Below are 15,700 nucleotides of genomic sequence, written 5' to 3'. Positions count from 1 at the left end.
CTTCAGTGGATATCCAGCATCACCTGTATGTGGACGAGAAACGTATGATGTGGAATGCCATTGCTACGTACGCACACCCCCGCCCCTTCCTGCCAGGTCATTGCCAAATCACATACCCCACATAATCATGCATGTAATGAGACTCACCGAGTAGCCAGGATCTGTTCCCTGCGTGTCGCTCCATGTAGCGTGGTATTGTAGAGTTCCTAAAGACCATAGAATCATGGGTTGATCCAGGGAATCGGGCACAACAATGTGTAATGATCCTGTTGGAGTCACACACCATCTGTACATTCAGGGAATGAAATTGTTTTCGGTTGCGGTACTGGGCCTCCATGGCATGTGGGACGACCAATTCCACATGGGTGCAGTCGATGGCACCAATGCAACCCGGTATGCCGGCAAGTGCATGGAATCCCACTTTTGTGTTGGTAATTTCCTGCTCCGAGCGTGGTAGAGAGATGTAGTCGTCTGCGTGCTGCAGGAGGGCATCGAGCACTTGAAATAGTGTCCGTGAGAACAGTGGCTGAGAAATGCCATGCAACTGTCCGACTGTGTGCTGGTAGGTGCCTGTGGCCAGGAAGTGGAGTACAGACACCACCTTCAGTAGGGGTGGGATGGCGGTTGGGCTATCTATCATGCTGACAAGGTCAGCCTGTGTCATGTCCACAATGGCGGCTATGGTGTCCCGGTCCAAACGGTAGAGGGTGTGGATCTGCTCAGCAGTGAGGTTGAACGGATGTGCTCGGAGGCGTGGGATTGCGGGCTGCCTGCGTGGTTGTAGTGGCTGTGCTGGCGGCCCTTGCTGGCCCTGCCTTGGCCTCCTCCTCCTCCTGCGTCTCCTCCGTGCGGCCGGTTGTAGTTGGTGTTCGTCTTCTTCTTGGAGTTGGAGTAGTTGCAGTGCTATCAGGTCCCCCAGGGCCAACATCGCGAGTCCTGCCGGTAGCATTTCGGTGTGGTTGTGGGAGGAGACTGGCTGTGCAATTTATGTGATTTCAGGCTGTATGGCCTCCACCTGTGGTGATTCATTCCACCTGTGCAAACTGCTCTCCCCTTTGGCCGAGCACGTCCCGCGCACAACGCTGCAAATCGGGGAATGGCATCTTGCTATTGCAATCATGTATTTGTACCCGATGGCCGTGTAACATTGGTTGACATGTTCATTCTGCTGTGGTCCCATTGTTGCACATACTATCTGTGCAGTCGCGAACAGACTTGTGAAGGGTCAGTGGAACGTAGTACTCGAGTAACGGTGGGCCCTCATGCATCACTGTACCGAGTTGCAACGACGGGCGGGGCGTCCCATTTGTGGGTGAAGGCAGTTGCCATTTTCACACACAGCCGCACTCGATGGAATAATTAGTGATTTCAAACGGCCACAGATGCCTTTTCGGCGTGATGTTGCAAATGAGGAATTCGAAGGGCGGCGCTTTCGGTTTCCAGCTAGCGGCGAGGAGATGCCCACAGGTCTGACTGCAAATATAACGTTCTATTGTTCAATGTCCTTGAGACAGGGCCCATGGCGTGGAAGCAATGATTGATATGAATAGTTTGGGATGCGCAATTGCTACGTGGGCGATGAGGCAGGACGTTCCCAAATACATGTTACTTCACTACACTGGAATTACGGGCTGGGGCACTGTGGATTTTGAAGGCTGCATAACGCACAGACTCAATGGATATTTCTAATGTTATGTGAGTAAATATTCAGGCGTTTTAATCCCGGGATGAGGGAATGATGAATGGATGCATGGGCAGGTGATTTGATACAGAGTTTGCCATGTACAGGGCTTCTTGGGATCTATCCGCCTCCCCTACGCTATGTGATGCAGGGCTGCCATAGTGGGACCATCGTCTATCTGGCCTTGTTGAGCCCTCCCTGTCTCGACGCGCCCTCAGACACTTGTGTCCATGCATGTTAACATTCCCATCTGATGGATTCTGTTTTGACAGACGCATGCACAGGTACACTCGTTTGTGATGGTGTTTGCACCTCGTTATAGATGGTTATGAGTCGCAAGTGGTTTTGGGGTGGTGATGATCCTTTGGAGTGGGCTAGCATGCATATGGCTGTGGATTTAGTGTGATCATTGAAGTGAGTTGTTCGAATGTAGTTCTGATGGCCATTCTGTTCTTTTTCTTTTCTTTTGGTTGACAGGTATCTCCTCCCCTTTTGCCACTGCCATCTGTATGCCACTCCTGCAGATGGGTTTTACTCCCGACACCTGCTGCTTCGTGTTAATCAGTGGAGCAGCATTACGATCTTATGGGACGATCGCCAATGGGCCACATGCCCTTAAGCAGTACTGGTGGCTCGGAGCAACATTTCGGCCTTTCAGCTGGACTAGTGCCTCCCCATTGGGACGGCCCTGCGGTTCTGTGCGCTTCCATGTTGCCTTTTCGTACGTGAATGTGGCTCTGTGTACCATGAGGGAACAGGGCAACACACAAGTAGTGGCTGGTCATTTCTTGCGGATGCACCCCACAATGGTGCTTAGTGTTTTGGAGTACATGGCCTGATGGCTGTATGGGCTTGGTGACTTTGATGTGCATTAAATTTCTATTCTGATTTGGCCCGTGTAGCGTTTTTCTTTGCAAGTGATGTGGCATATGCCTATTTGGGGGGCGATGTATTGTGAGGAGATCTGCATTGGGTTCCAGCTTCGGAGTTTAGTTGCGTGGTACTGTACTGGGCGCGTTTGCCTACTAAGCCCGTGAGGTCAGGGATGGGGGCTGCCAATATGACAGTTTGATTGTTGTCATGCTCAGGGGCGGGGGATTGGGTTTTGTGTAACAGATGCCCGTCAGCCAGGTGGACTGGTGGAATGATGTGATTCTCGGAATATTGCTGGTCACAGGTGCCTGTGTTTGCGTGCGTTTCTTGGTGGGGGACTGTGGTCATGTCCATTGGGATGGCTTCTGTATTCGTGCCATCTGTGCCCTGCAGCTCCCATTGGCCCCTCTTGTGTTTCTTTTGTTCGTTGGCATGCATGGGTGACTTGTACATTTCACTGGTTGCATTGTGACTTCATTGCACCTACGGGGAGTTGTACTTTGTGGGCAGGGAGCGGTGTACAGGCACTCAGTGGGGCCGTTTACGGTTGATTCGCGATGCCGTACTTCTCACCATGGCGGAATGGTACATTACGCCATGCCTGATGGCGTTAGGTACATGTCCGCTAGGGTCGGAATTGGCGTACCCTTGCGCCATGGTGGTGTTTGCGGTTTCGCATGGCGCGCGCACGCGTGCTTGGTGCAGTTAGCGTTGGCGTTCACTACGGTGTCGCTAATGGCTTCGTACTTTGCGGTGACGGGTCATAGTCGCACCGAGCGCTATTCGATGGCGGTATTGCATTTCCGCCATCGTTTTTCGATTTCCGCCAGGGTCGTAATGAGGGCCATTGACATCGAGGATTTACAAAACTGTCCAAACGTGGACTTGACCGGTCCTGGCTCCTGTTGTTTCTCAGGAACTAGCCAAGAGGGTTCACCTTAATTTGGTCTCGAGGCTGGCAAATGCCCCACTGCTTGATAATAAAGAAGAGGTTGTTCTCCACGGGCCCTTTGCGCCGCATGACAGAGAGTCTTCCCCAGTTCCATTTGAAGATTTGTCCAGAGTGCGACAGCTGTCTGGGACCCCGTTATATTAAGGGACTGTTGATTCGGCCCGCTCCCCGATGGCCTTTTCTGTACCTCTAAATAATTATAATGGGTAGGGTGTGGGTAATTTTAATATCCCTTTCACTAATAAGCCGTCTGAAAAGATGGTGGTCGCATTTTCCTTTCCGGTCCTTTCGGGAATCTTGAACGCTATGGATAGTGGTTATGACACTATGGGCCTCATTACACGGTAGGCGTTAAGGGTATACCGGTACCGGTAAGGGCACCGGTACCGGTAAACCCTTACCGCCTTACTACGAGGTCCCTTTGCGGGACCCGACCTTAACGGCTGGTGTAGACCAGCTTTTAAAGTTGGCAACCGCAAAGGCACCTTGGTGCTAATTACGGTACCGCAATTTGCGGTACCGTAATTAGCTCCTTCCCCATTCCCATTGAGCCCTATGGGGCAAAAATGGGAATGGGGAAGGGCCATGGAGAAAGGGGGAATTACCGCCCCGCCAACCTTGGAAAATGGGGTGGTAATTCCCCTTTTCTCCATGGTGGTACCGGTATGGTACCGGCGGCAACCATGGTGCTAATAGCAACATGGTTTACCGCATAACGTGTAATGAGGCCCAATGAATTTTCAGATAAGAGAGGTGCAGGCTATTTTGAAATAACTGTGTGCAGAAATGAGTATTGTGGAAGGGTTTATTGTAGCCTCAACTAGAGGTGTAAATACTAGCCGTTGCTGTAAAGGTAGTGCTTTGGTCTGTGACCCTCTTCCAACCCTGTTCATATGGGCATTTTGCCTAATGCTCCCATCACACTTGAAGAAAATAGTGCCTAACAAAGGGGTTGAGGAGCTTTGAGCACGATTCGTTGGAATTGGGAATGGGCGTACTATTGGTGCCTAAGTCTTCTCCTGACTCTGTGATTAAGGTCAGAGTGCCCATATTAGAGTTTAAACTGCCTGAACTTGATGTTCTGGTGTCTTCTAAGAAAGGCACTTTGGCAGCAGGTGCAGGTGCTAACATGGGCAAGAAACTCAAAAATGTAAGGAACCTGCCTAAACACTGGAATAAGTGGTTGTGGACATTTCTCCACAACCTAAAGCTCAGTCAAATCAGGGCAACTCAGTTAAATCCATGGGTGATTTGGAAATGAATAAATATTGGGTGCTGTTACCGGTAAATCAGAGGCACCATTTAAGGTGAAGGGAGTTCAAGAGATAAGTGGGCACTCATCTTCACCAAGGAAGGCCAAATGTAAAACTAAACACTTAACCCAAACAACCAATAAGAGTGATATTCCACATTTTTTTTTAAGCCTGTAAATGCTGCGGAGACCCTTTTGGATTTGAGTTTACTGACAACTTACTCCGTGGAGAGTTCACGGGAGATTGGGGTACAAGGACCGATTGTGGGTTTAGTGAGCCCACAAATAAAGGTCTTACAATTGGAGGGGAAGATACATGCAAGTAAAGCTGCGCAGGTGCACTGAGCCAACAAAGGATTTAGGTATTCTGGCCAAAACGGACTCACCCCAGATCTTTCCAATCTTCTTGACTTTCGAGGAGACGAGGAAAGGGCTAACAGAGGAAGCTGAATTGGCCACGAAAGTGGGGGTCAAATATGGAAGGTAAAGGAGAGATATAAGGTACAGAGTCCCCGAAATAATATTAGGCAAAATGGTGTAGAATGCAGCAGGGGGTTCAAGCCAATGTGTCGGCCTTACCATTGGGCACAAACATCCTATTTTTGGAACAAGTCGTTAGGAACCTTGAAGGTTGCCCATTAAACAGACAGCACGTGCTATCTCTCTTTTTCAAAATACCTACCCAGAGACTGATATCTACTTATGATATTGCCGAAGTGGAGTTATTGAGAATTGCATTGTACGTTTTCATTCTAGGATGGTGAGGAACGTGATTCTGTTGGAAGCCGCTGCATTATTGTCCATGGGATATGATGTACTTGAATCCATGGGTCATAAAGGGGCTGTGGAGTATGAGGGCCCCGTGGGACAAAATCAGAAGGCTAAAGAAGTTGAGCCTTCAGAACCTCTTGCAATTCAAGTGAAGACAGGGGTTGCTAGTGGTCGGGTTGTGGTAAATCCCTGGATTCAACCAACCTCTGAAAAAGCTGAGTATGAATGGGTTTCCATTTTGAATGCAGTGCACAGTGACAAGAAGGAAACTTATGGATCCAATCTGGTACTATGCTCCTTCTGGAATACATCGGGGTATCTTCATTTACGCAACCAGTACGATCTCTTTGGGAAATTTTCCAATATATGCTTGCAAGAAACTTGGCTTTTAGATCAGCCAATAATTGATGGTTTACGATGTTTGCTTTGAACCGGCCTCCCCGAGTGAAAGGGGGATACCATTTGGTGACCTACTTGTTGCAATTAAAATTGGTTTGGGCATCATGATGCAGAAGTTGAATACGTCAAGGAAGGACATGTTAATGATTAAGTTAGAGTGGTGGGAGGACTCTGATATTTTACGAACATGTTTACTTATGAATGTATATTTTAACCCGAAACTCTACTGATGTGAATACATTTTTTAAACAAGATATCAGAACTTTTAATGTTGGAAATTCCAGATGAAGGTGCTTTTATTATAATTTTAGGAGATTTTAACAGTGAATGTCTTGATCCAGTCTATTATAGCAGTGAATGGGGTGCCATGCCTCGTCTAAGTCTAAGGAGCAGGGCCTGAAAATGAGATCGGTTATGAAGGCTTGGGACGTGTCTCTTTTAAATGGCAATGTTGCTGGTGACTGCCCCTGCCCCCAGTTTACATGGTACGAATCAGGTGCAAAATCCACTTTAGATTATATATTTATTTCTACAGATATGATGAATGGATGCTCTAATTTAAATGTTTTTAGACGCTCTAATGGCGATCATAGTCTATTAGCCCTTTGTATGGCAGGGGTTGTTCGTAGTGCTAGTGGAGAGGGAAGGTCCTCCCCAGTTGACATCAGAGCTAGAGATTGTGCAGTCATTTAGCCACTGGCAATGACTTATTGCTTCAACTCATCTGTACAACGATGTTGCTGCAGGGAAAATTAAGTTTTGTTTGATCCCTATGCGTTTGTACCAACATTGCAGGCAATGCTTAGAGGGCTAACCACTGAAATAAGATAAATGATGGGAAGCCATTTTTATGACGAAATGGTTCATATGAAAAAGAAAGAGCTAAGGATAACTGTAAGGAAAGCATGCTCGCTAGGTCTTTCATCAAAGGACTAGATTTGAATACTCTAATTGGTTGCGCTCACATAGATATCTACAGGCCTTGTGGGATGCAGAAGAAATGCTGCAGTGTCTGGAATTGTGGGATGTTAGCTCCTTTTGGGCACTGATTAGACCCCCCTTGAACAGGATTCTCTTCAGGCGCAACCGATTTCAGTAGTTGTTTGGGAGGAATATCCTCGATTAAGTGTTCAAGTATGCAGAGAGAGCTGATTTTTAGTAATGTTAATGTTTGGTGGGCAAACTCACTCCCTTTAGGCTTAGAATCAATCGATGATGCTAGTATGAAGTGTAAAGCCTCCAATGCTGCTGGACCCGACAGCTGTCTAATGCCACATACAAATCTAACTCTCTTTTATGGTCTAAGGTATTTTTGGGATTATTTAAAACCCTTTTAACTAAGGAGGAAATTCCGCCCTGTTGAAAAAGTGAAATTGCTATTTTAATTAATTAGTGTGGCGACTGCTTTCAGCTGTTAAACTTTCACCCAATCTCATTATTAGATTCATCAAATAAAATCTTTGCGACCCTACTTCTGAGGGAGTTGCAGAATTGGGCTAGACATTTTCCAAGCAGAGTTAAAAAAAGGAGTTGGGATAACCTTGAACTGCTCGGTGCTTCATTTGCTGAGTAACCAGGTCAAGATGACTAAACGACCTATCTATCTGACCTTAGTAGATCTAATGCAGGCATTCAATTGTGTAATTAGATCTAAGTTGTGGCAGAAACATTTAGCACTGGGGTGTCCATCTGTTGTAGTGAGTATTTTGGAGGCTTTACATGACAATACTAAAGTCAAGATACGATTAGATCAAAAAGGATCTTACTCGAGATGGATTGACACTCACCTTGGCTTGTGTCAGGGCTGCGTGTTAGCCCCTTTTTATTTAACATGTATATGTGTGATATGGGGCAGGTTTTAAAAAAGGTACCAGCTGATCCGCCTAAATTAGGAAGAATAGATATGCATTATTTGCTGACGACATTGCTTTATGTGGCAAAACACCAATAGGTCTGCAAAGATCACTGACGGCTTTGAAGGTCTACTTGACTGAATTGGGTTTGAGGTTAAACTCTGAAAAATTTAAAATATTGATCTTCAAGTCGTCTGGTCGGTCTTCTTGCAGGAACGTGTTTAACTGGTTTATAGATAATAAAACACTCAAGATAGTAAATAGTTTCCGTTATTTGGGCAATACTATCTACTCCTCAATGGTGAAACAAGTAATTAACAGTGATACAAGGGCCAATGTTTTTGGCTGCTGCAGTCCCGCTTTGCCAGTTTGATAAAACATGAGTCTAGTTTTCACTCACTCCGGCCCTACGGCTGTATCACCAAAAGTGTATTCTTTAGAGATGAATTCTTATTGGTCTAAACTTGAAGCGCTTGTCTGGAGGAAAATCCTTGCCCTACCTCAATGTATCCCTGTAGCGGCGATAAGGCAGAAATTGGGTCTGGTGTCGCTTCAGGCACGCTCTAGTTGGAGGCTGTTGCAACGTTTTCTCAACTTCTCAGAATCCTTTTGTTAAGCTTCAGGAGGAATTTTCATGCGAAACCGCAAGGGAGTTACTCATATGGCATACAAGCTGTGGCATACTGTTGAGAGGCATCGGCTCATCAGAGGAGGAGCTGTGCTTCTGTCCAGGCGCAACAAAGAAGAAATGTTTAGAGGCAGATTGGATCTCACATAGAAATGTGTTGAAGGAATATTGTGTGTTTGAGTATTTTGTATGGGATTTTATATGGGATGTTACTGCTTTTAACATTGGTGCACCTTATTTGATTAAACACCCGTCACATGATTTTAGGAACTCAATTTTAAGATTGAAATTGAATCTATACCGGACAAAGGACGTTTTATGTTTGCGAGCGGGCGTTTTAAAGGATGAGAGAACCTGACACCATTGTAACAACGGTGTTCGAAACCCTGAGGCACTTATTAATTGAATGCTTTTCATTGTCTGAAATTCATAATCAATTATTTGGTAAATTTGTTTGGAACATGGATTGTTTAGTGCTAGAGGGATTTTGAAAACATATTTTAAACTTGAATGAAATTGCTATCATTATTGCTGTTATTAAATTTCTAAACTCTGTGCTGTTGTAAATGCTGATAATGCTTAGCACTTGTGAGTATATATTTATATGTATACCTACATCTACACTTACTATGGATCATTTATTGTGTTTATTTATTGTTGTTTTAAACGTGGCAAGTGTTGAATGAATGTGTATTTTAGGATGTTTTATATGTGAAACATTTTTTGTAAACTGAAACACATTAAATAAAAATATAAAATGGATTCCGAAAGTCCCTTGCCAAAAAATGTGAACATATCCTGATGGAAAAATGAACATGGGTGGCAAGACGCAATTACATTAAAAATATTGAAAGGGTGCATGTGTAAAAGGAACTGGTACAGTCACAAACATCAGTTTTTGTTCCAGGAGAAATGAAGCCTAAGTTGTGGTTTTGAAGAGGGATGGGGAAGCTTACCGCCCCCGCCCCCTCCTACCAAATTCACGACACGGAAGAAGGCCAGAAACCACTGCAATCACCCATTGTATTTCGGATGAATTCCCAATGGACACTTGATTGACAAATATGTCGAGAGATATCCCTTCAGCCAGCCATACTGGCTGAGGAAAATACAGCCCCCTTCATGTATGGATGAAGAGCCACAGGTCGTGATTAAGGATACCTCTATGGAAAGCTTGGACTAGACACCAAGAAGCCATGCTTCTGACGTCGTTAGAGACACCACGACATAGCAGCGTTAGACATGAAGCACACATGCCGTCCACACTTCGGGGCACAAACACGCACTCAAATACATGAAGAACACGAGTGTACATTTCTATAGTTAGAGGACAGATACATATACATACTGTCATGGCTTTTATTATTTTTGCCATTAGCCAAATGTAGCAACGCAGAAGCCACAAGAGACAAGAGATCCTGAGCACAGCTTGCAGATGCTTACATGCAATTAACCCTATGGAACTGCTAGAGGACCTATGGGACCTGACAGAGCCAAGTGTCACTAACCCATGGAAATGTAGTATAGCATGGACACTAGAGAAACTACATTATAAGCTTTAGGAAATTACAGCAGGACTCAGCCTCTGAGCAAGAGACAAGCTGAGCTGATTTAGGCGTCACAGAGAGCAAGACGTGTGAGACAGGACCCGCAGCCAATGCCAACAGATACAGATAACATTCCAATCCCCAGAAGACAAAGGGATCAGCTGCACAAAGAACTAATAAATCCTCATAATTCAGAACTGCACAGCTAAAATTTATGGTCTCTGAACACGTGACGCGGCCGAAGCAGACAATGGACAGTGAGCAGCAGTGGGAAAGGAGCACTGGTCCCAGCTCGTCAGGCACTGACAGTGACAAGTATGCAAAAATATGCAATGCAACAAGTGTCGTGCCGATCAGGAGAGCACTCTCATGAGCTAAGGTGGTACACACAAGTTACATTGCAGACACACAGTGACTCTTATTACCTTGAAGAGGTACACAGCGAGCTGAGAACCTTTGCGGATCCCCGGCCTGGGGACGTCAGCTCTAGCCAATCACACTTTAATACCCTTACGGGTGGGTAGCAACGGCCAAGGACCTATGGTATGCCCACCACACTGCATCAATGTTATGGTTTGTAACTTGGGGATGAACCAGGCCAGCCACCTGGCATGCGAGTGTCAGTAGAATAACATCTATAAGGTCCACTATAGGTGGTAGAGTACTCAATACCCACTGCCATGGTCCGATAAGTTTCCTGGAGAAGGGCCCATGTTGTGACATCACTCTGACGTAATTGGATATTAAAAGTGGCCTGCGAGCCGACAAAGAGCGAGATGTGCATGGATTTTCTCTGTTTCTGTGCTGATCCCTTTTGGTTTTGCCTGCAATAACAACAGATTGAACTTGCCATTGACTGAGTCCTCTGTGTATCCTAGGGGAGGGAATTGGGCCCTCCAAGTCCATGGATTTCCAGTGTCCCTCTGGCATACCTGGGGGTGTTCCCCAACAAGTTGGTAGCAGAGTGGATGGTTGGCTGCGCCAGCCCGGCACCAGGTCGTCTCATTCGCTGCCAAACCTGAGGAGCTGCAGGGCCCTGGAATATTTCGAGAAGATGGGGAAAACATGTGCCTGTGTAAAGGCCATCAGGAGACCCTAGGATATACACGAGTGTAAGTATTGACCCAGTCTAACGGCAACTTTGGGTGTGAGGGAGTGTATTGAGTATTGTGAAGTATTGTTCATTATCGTCGATATTGTCAAGGTATTGTCTAGCATTGTCAAAGTAGTAGGGACAAGAGCAGAGGTAGAAGTCCTTCTTTTATTTTAGGGCACATTCAGTTTTAGAGGTAAAAGGTTCTGATGAATAACCTAGACTATTGACTTGAGGGCATGGATGACTGAAGATATGTAAATATTGGTATTCCTGTGGGTTGGGCGTTTTAGCTTGGGTATCCCCGTAAGGGTTAACAAGGGAGCTGGCTTAGATTGTGGAAGGTGGGTCGATTGGTTATGTCTCCTGGAGTGAGACGTTTCACACGCTAGGTGATGCAGCGGGTGCAGTTTGAGCACAAGGAGAATATTGGTATACTCTGCCTGAAGGCGGGAGGACAGCTGTGGGGTTTTTGTATGGTTTGAGGGTGACAGGCTACTACAGTGTGCGCACGTTTTTTGTTTGTATATTACCTTTTCTAGAACTGGTGACGTTACCCATTGGTTTGCACATAGGACAGAGAGCATGAGATGGTGAGTAGCTAGAATTGGAAACTTGGGATTGGCAGACGAGGTGAACCAGTGGTGATGCGCAGAAGGCTCATGCGCAAGATTGTGCGTGTGTCTGAGGAGGCAGCGAGTGTGAAGGAGGGGCAGTGCGTGGAGCATGCCTGATAAGTTGTGGAGCAGGAGAAGCTCGGAGACACTGAAAAGTATTGCCACTATATTGTGCCTTTCTCCCTTAACAGCGGACTATAGAAACCCTCGACTTGAGGTCAGGTAAATGTACTGAATAATGTATATGGGGAAATGCAGGGGGACATGCCCCTTCAGCACTTGTGTAAGACACTTCCGCCTTATCGAGAAACAATTTGCAAGTCTAGCATAGAATGGTCCAAAGGTACCGAGGGGATGTTAACCAACCATAGCCACCTTGTGGAAGTTTTTCCAAAGACGTGCAACCATCACTATTGACGCACATAGAGGGTACTTATAAGGGGAAGAAATAAACAAAGCGCATGGCTATATTTGTGTTGTGGCACATGTTTCAGGAGGGGGATTCCGCGTTGGTGGATGTTAAGCCAGTAGGAGGAGAAGAGACTCATCCCTCCGCAACTTCCCCTCCCCCTCCAAGTGTAGCATCCGATGACACAGATGATGAGCAGTGGATGTATCCAATGCAGGAATTAAGGACAACAGAGGGGTACTCAAATCTGACGTACAAGCCACCACCATATACTAAGGAGGAAAAGCCAGTAGGCGCAGGGAAGCAGGCTAGAGAGTGAGAGGCAGCCAGCGAGGCACAGGAGGGCACAAAGGAGGGGCTTGGGGGAATAGGTGCGAATGAATGGATAGGAGGACAAATACTCCTGAAGCTGCAAGGGAAGACAGATGGAGAGGCAGAAGGGTCGACCAATCCAATAAAGGGGCTTAAGAGAAGCAGTGAAGCAACAGACTGGGCAGAGACAAAGGACGAAGAGGACAAGAAAGAGAAGGAACGAGAGGAGAAGAACGAGAGGCTAGGGAAAGGAGGAGAGAAGACGGATTGGAGAGAGAGGATAGGGAATGAAGAAAGGAAGAGGAGAGGGAGCGCATAGAAAGGGAACAAGAGGAGAGGATCGAAAGAGACCTCAAGGAAAGGAAAAGGGCAGAGCAGGAGCAGCAGGATAGTAGGACGAGGGAAGTGGAAGAGATTAAAAGGCGAAGAGCAGTAGCAGAGCGAGAAAACCACAAGTTAGCAGAATGGGAACAGAGGAAGTTGGATAGGTTGGCCAGAGATTGAGCGCACAGGGAGAGGGACAAGCAAGCAATCAGAGCAGTAAAGACACAAGGAGCCCTAGACAGGGGAGATGACAGACTTGATGGAGGACCGACGGACAGCACCAGACAGCACCAGCTCACGAGGCAGGAGCACTGTAGACAGGGACGGAGCATGTCTAGGCTCTTGGGTAGTGGAAAGCAGGTATGACGTAAGAGACATTGATCTCAACATAAGGCCTAACACCGACTCAACATTGAGGAGGCTGAGTTTTGCGGATGATCTTTGTAGTAACATGGACACAGAGGGCCTCATTCCGAGTTGGGCGGTAAGGGATACCGGGCACCGGTAAGGAGACCGGTGCCAGTAATCCCTTACCGCCCAATTCCGAGGTCCCTTAGCGGGAAACACAAAGGACGTGTGATATGACCACACGTTCTTTACGGGACCCGTTAAGGGACCTTGGAGCTAATAACGGGCCCATAATTAGAGGGCCTGTTATACGCGCCTTCCCCCTTCCCATTGAGCCCTATGGGGGCTCAAATGGGAATGGGGAATGGCATTTGGAATGGGGATTTACCGGGTCCGCCTAGGTTGGAATGTCCCGGTAAGTCCCCATTCCACCAGACCGGACCCAGACCCAGTTTTGGAGGCAGCCATAGCGCTAAAAGCGCCATGGCTACCTCCAAACTTGGAATGAGGCCCAGAGTCTGATAACTAGGACAAGTACAGTGGGGATGAGAGGGGGGAACAGTCCTGACCCCAGTCGATGAGGGCAGGGACCAATAACCGGGTGGCATGGGAGTTCAGGACGCACACAGGGGAAGAAGGAGGGGGCCACTCAAATGAGCATACACGACTGACAACTGACTTCACCGCCCAACGGGACACTACACATATATCGATAGACCTAGAGACTGCCCAGGACGAAGGAAGGGGGAGGCAGCAATGGCTTGTTCAGGGGGATGGTTGATGAGGAGGCATGGAGACAGCAAGAGAGTCCCCATACTGGAGCCAAAAGATGTATGTGCAGGCAACGAGAGCGAGAGAGGGACCGACAAGTAAGACTGACTAGAAGGATGCAGGAGGAAGAGGCAGCATTTAAACAGATGCCTTTACTAGAGAGAGGAGCGTTGCAACCTCAGTATGTACCAAGGAAGCACACTGACAAGGAGAATGTGAAGTGTAGGTTACCATATCGTTGAGCGCAATGGCTGGGAAATGGATATATGAGATGGCGAAATGACAGATGGGCACATGTTATCTGTAGGTGACATAAAGGGGCTTTTAGTCTCGATCTTAGGAGACGCAGCTGACGTATGGAAATGGCCAGGGTTCTCAAGGGTGACGACACAAAGCACAGCACATGATTGTTCGCAATTTGCAAACTGCAGGACAGCAGTATGGCAAGCATTGAGGATACAATACCCAGACACGTCAGACATTGGGGCAATTATGTCATGCAAAATGAGGGAAAATGAAGACCCTGTGCAGTACATTCAGGAGAATTGAGAGCATTGGTGCCTTGAAACGCAAGAGCCTTGGGACAAAACAGTATCAATATTTTACCACATATTGGTACAGAGACTACCAGAACCTGTTCAGGAAAGTTTAAGGAAATTGGTAGGGATTGAATGAGGGGATTGCCAAAAATACAGCTTACGATACTTCACCATTGCAGGCTATGGCAGGAGAAGATTAAGAAAAAGGAGGAAGATAGGAAGATAGACGAAGCAAATTTAGCGCAGAGAAAACTAACGAAGTATGCGATGGAAGGGGCGGTCATAAACAGCCCCACGCCACAGACACAGCAGCCACAGCAGCAGCCATACCCACAGCAGTTTGCACCACCCATGGTAGGAGGGTTCATGGTGCAGGGTGGCTCACTACAAGGGTTCCGAGGAAGGGGAGGCCAACAGAGAGGGCGTGGCTTTGGACCACAGATGCATCACAACCAATGGTGTTTTCCAGGGGAGTTTCGAGGATATGGGCAACAGATGCAGCAGAACCCAGGGGATTTTTTGGGGGGTTTCCAGGGGCAAGGGGGGAAACCACCACCGTGCTGGACCTGTGGGCAGACAAGGCACATTTCAAGAGTGCGTAGATACAGGGGGATGCAGCAGAATTGGGGAGGGCAGCGCCAACATTCATACCAAGGGGACCAAGACAATTATTAGGCACAGGACCAGCAGCAGCAAGGACAGATGCAGGGAACATATCAACAGATGCCAAAACCACAAGCCCCACAGACACAGATGCCAGCACCAGTACCACAGTATTTTCAAGCACCACAGATTCAGGGGAATAAACAACAATTCACACAGAGACAGAACAATGAGGCACCAGCACACATGGACACAGTGGCTACAGTCCCCATCAGACAACTGGGAGGAGTTGCAATGGTGGGGAACAAACTCTTTACAGGGAATGGGATGTCCCTGTATCCTCAATAGGACAGCACAGAGACGAACTTGATGTGTCCCATCCTGTTGATCACACCTAACCCTGCGGAGGAACCTCCCATAGGGGTGGCGATAGGTGACAAAACATTCCTTTCTTGTTGACACAGGGGCAACTAGGTCCTGCATTAGGGAAGCAGCGTTTAAATTGTCAGTCGATGCCATGAAAAGTCAAGGATTCTCTGGGGCGCGGGAAGTGGTTCCTTTTACAGACAATGGGCCTCATTATGACCCTGCCGGTATGGAAACAAGGGTGCAGTTAAGCTCACTGGCACCATTGTTTCTGGACTAGCATATTACAGGTCTGCCTGCGGGAGCTGCTGTGCTTGACAGGTCTGACCCAGCCGGGAACAGTGGCCACAGTAGGCAGACTG

The sequence above is a fragment of the Ambystoma mexicanum genome, chromosome 13 (genome assembly GCF_040938575.1).
Source record: "Ambystoma mexicanum isolate Mex_15411 chromosome 13, UKY_AmexF1_1, whole genome shotgun sequence".
NCBI classification, from domain to species: domain Eukaryota; kingdom Metazoa; phylum Chordata; class Amphibia; order Caudata; family Ambystomatidae; genus Ambystoma; species Ambystoma mexicanum.
This window is presented reverse-complemented; position numbering follows the sequence as displayed.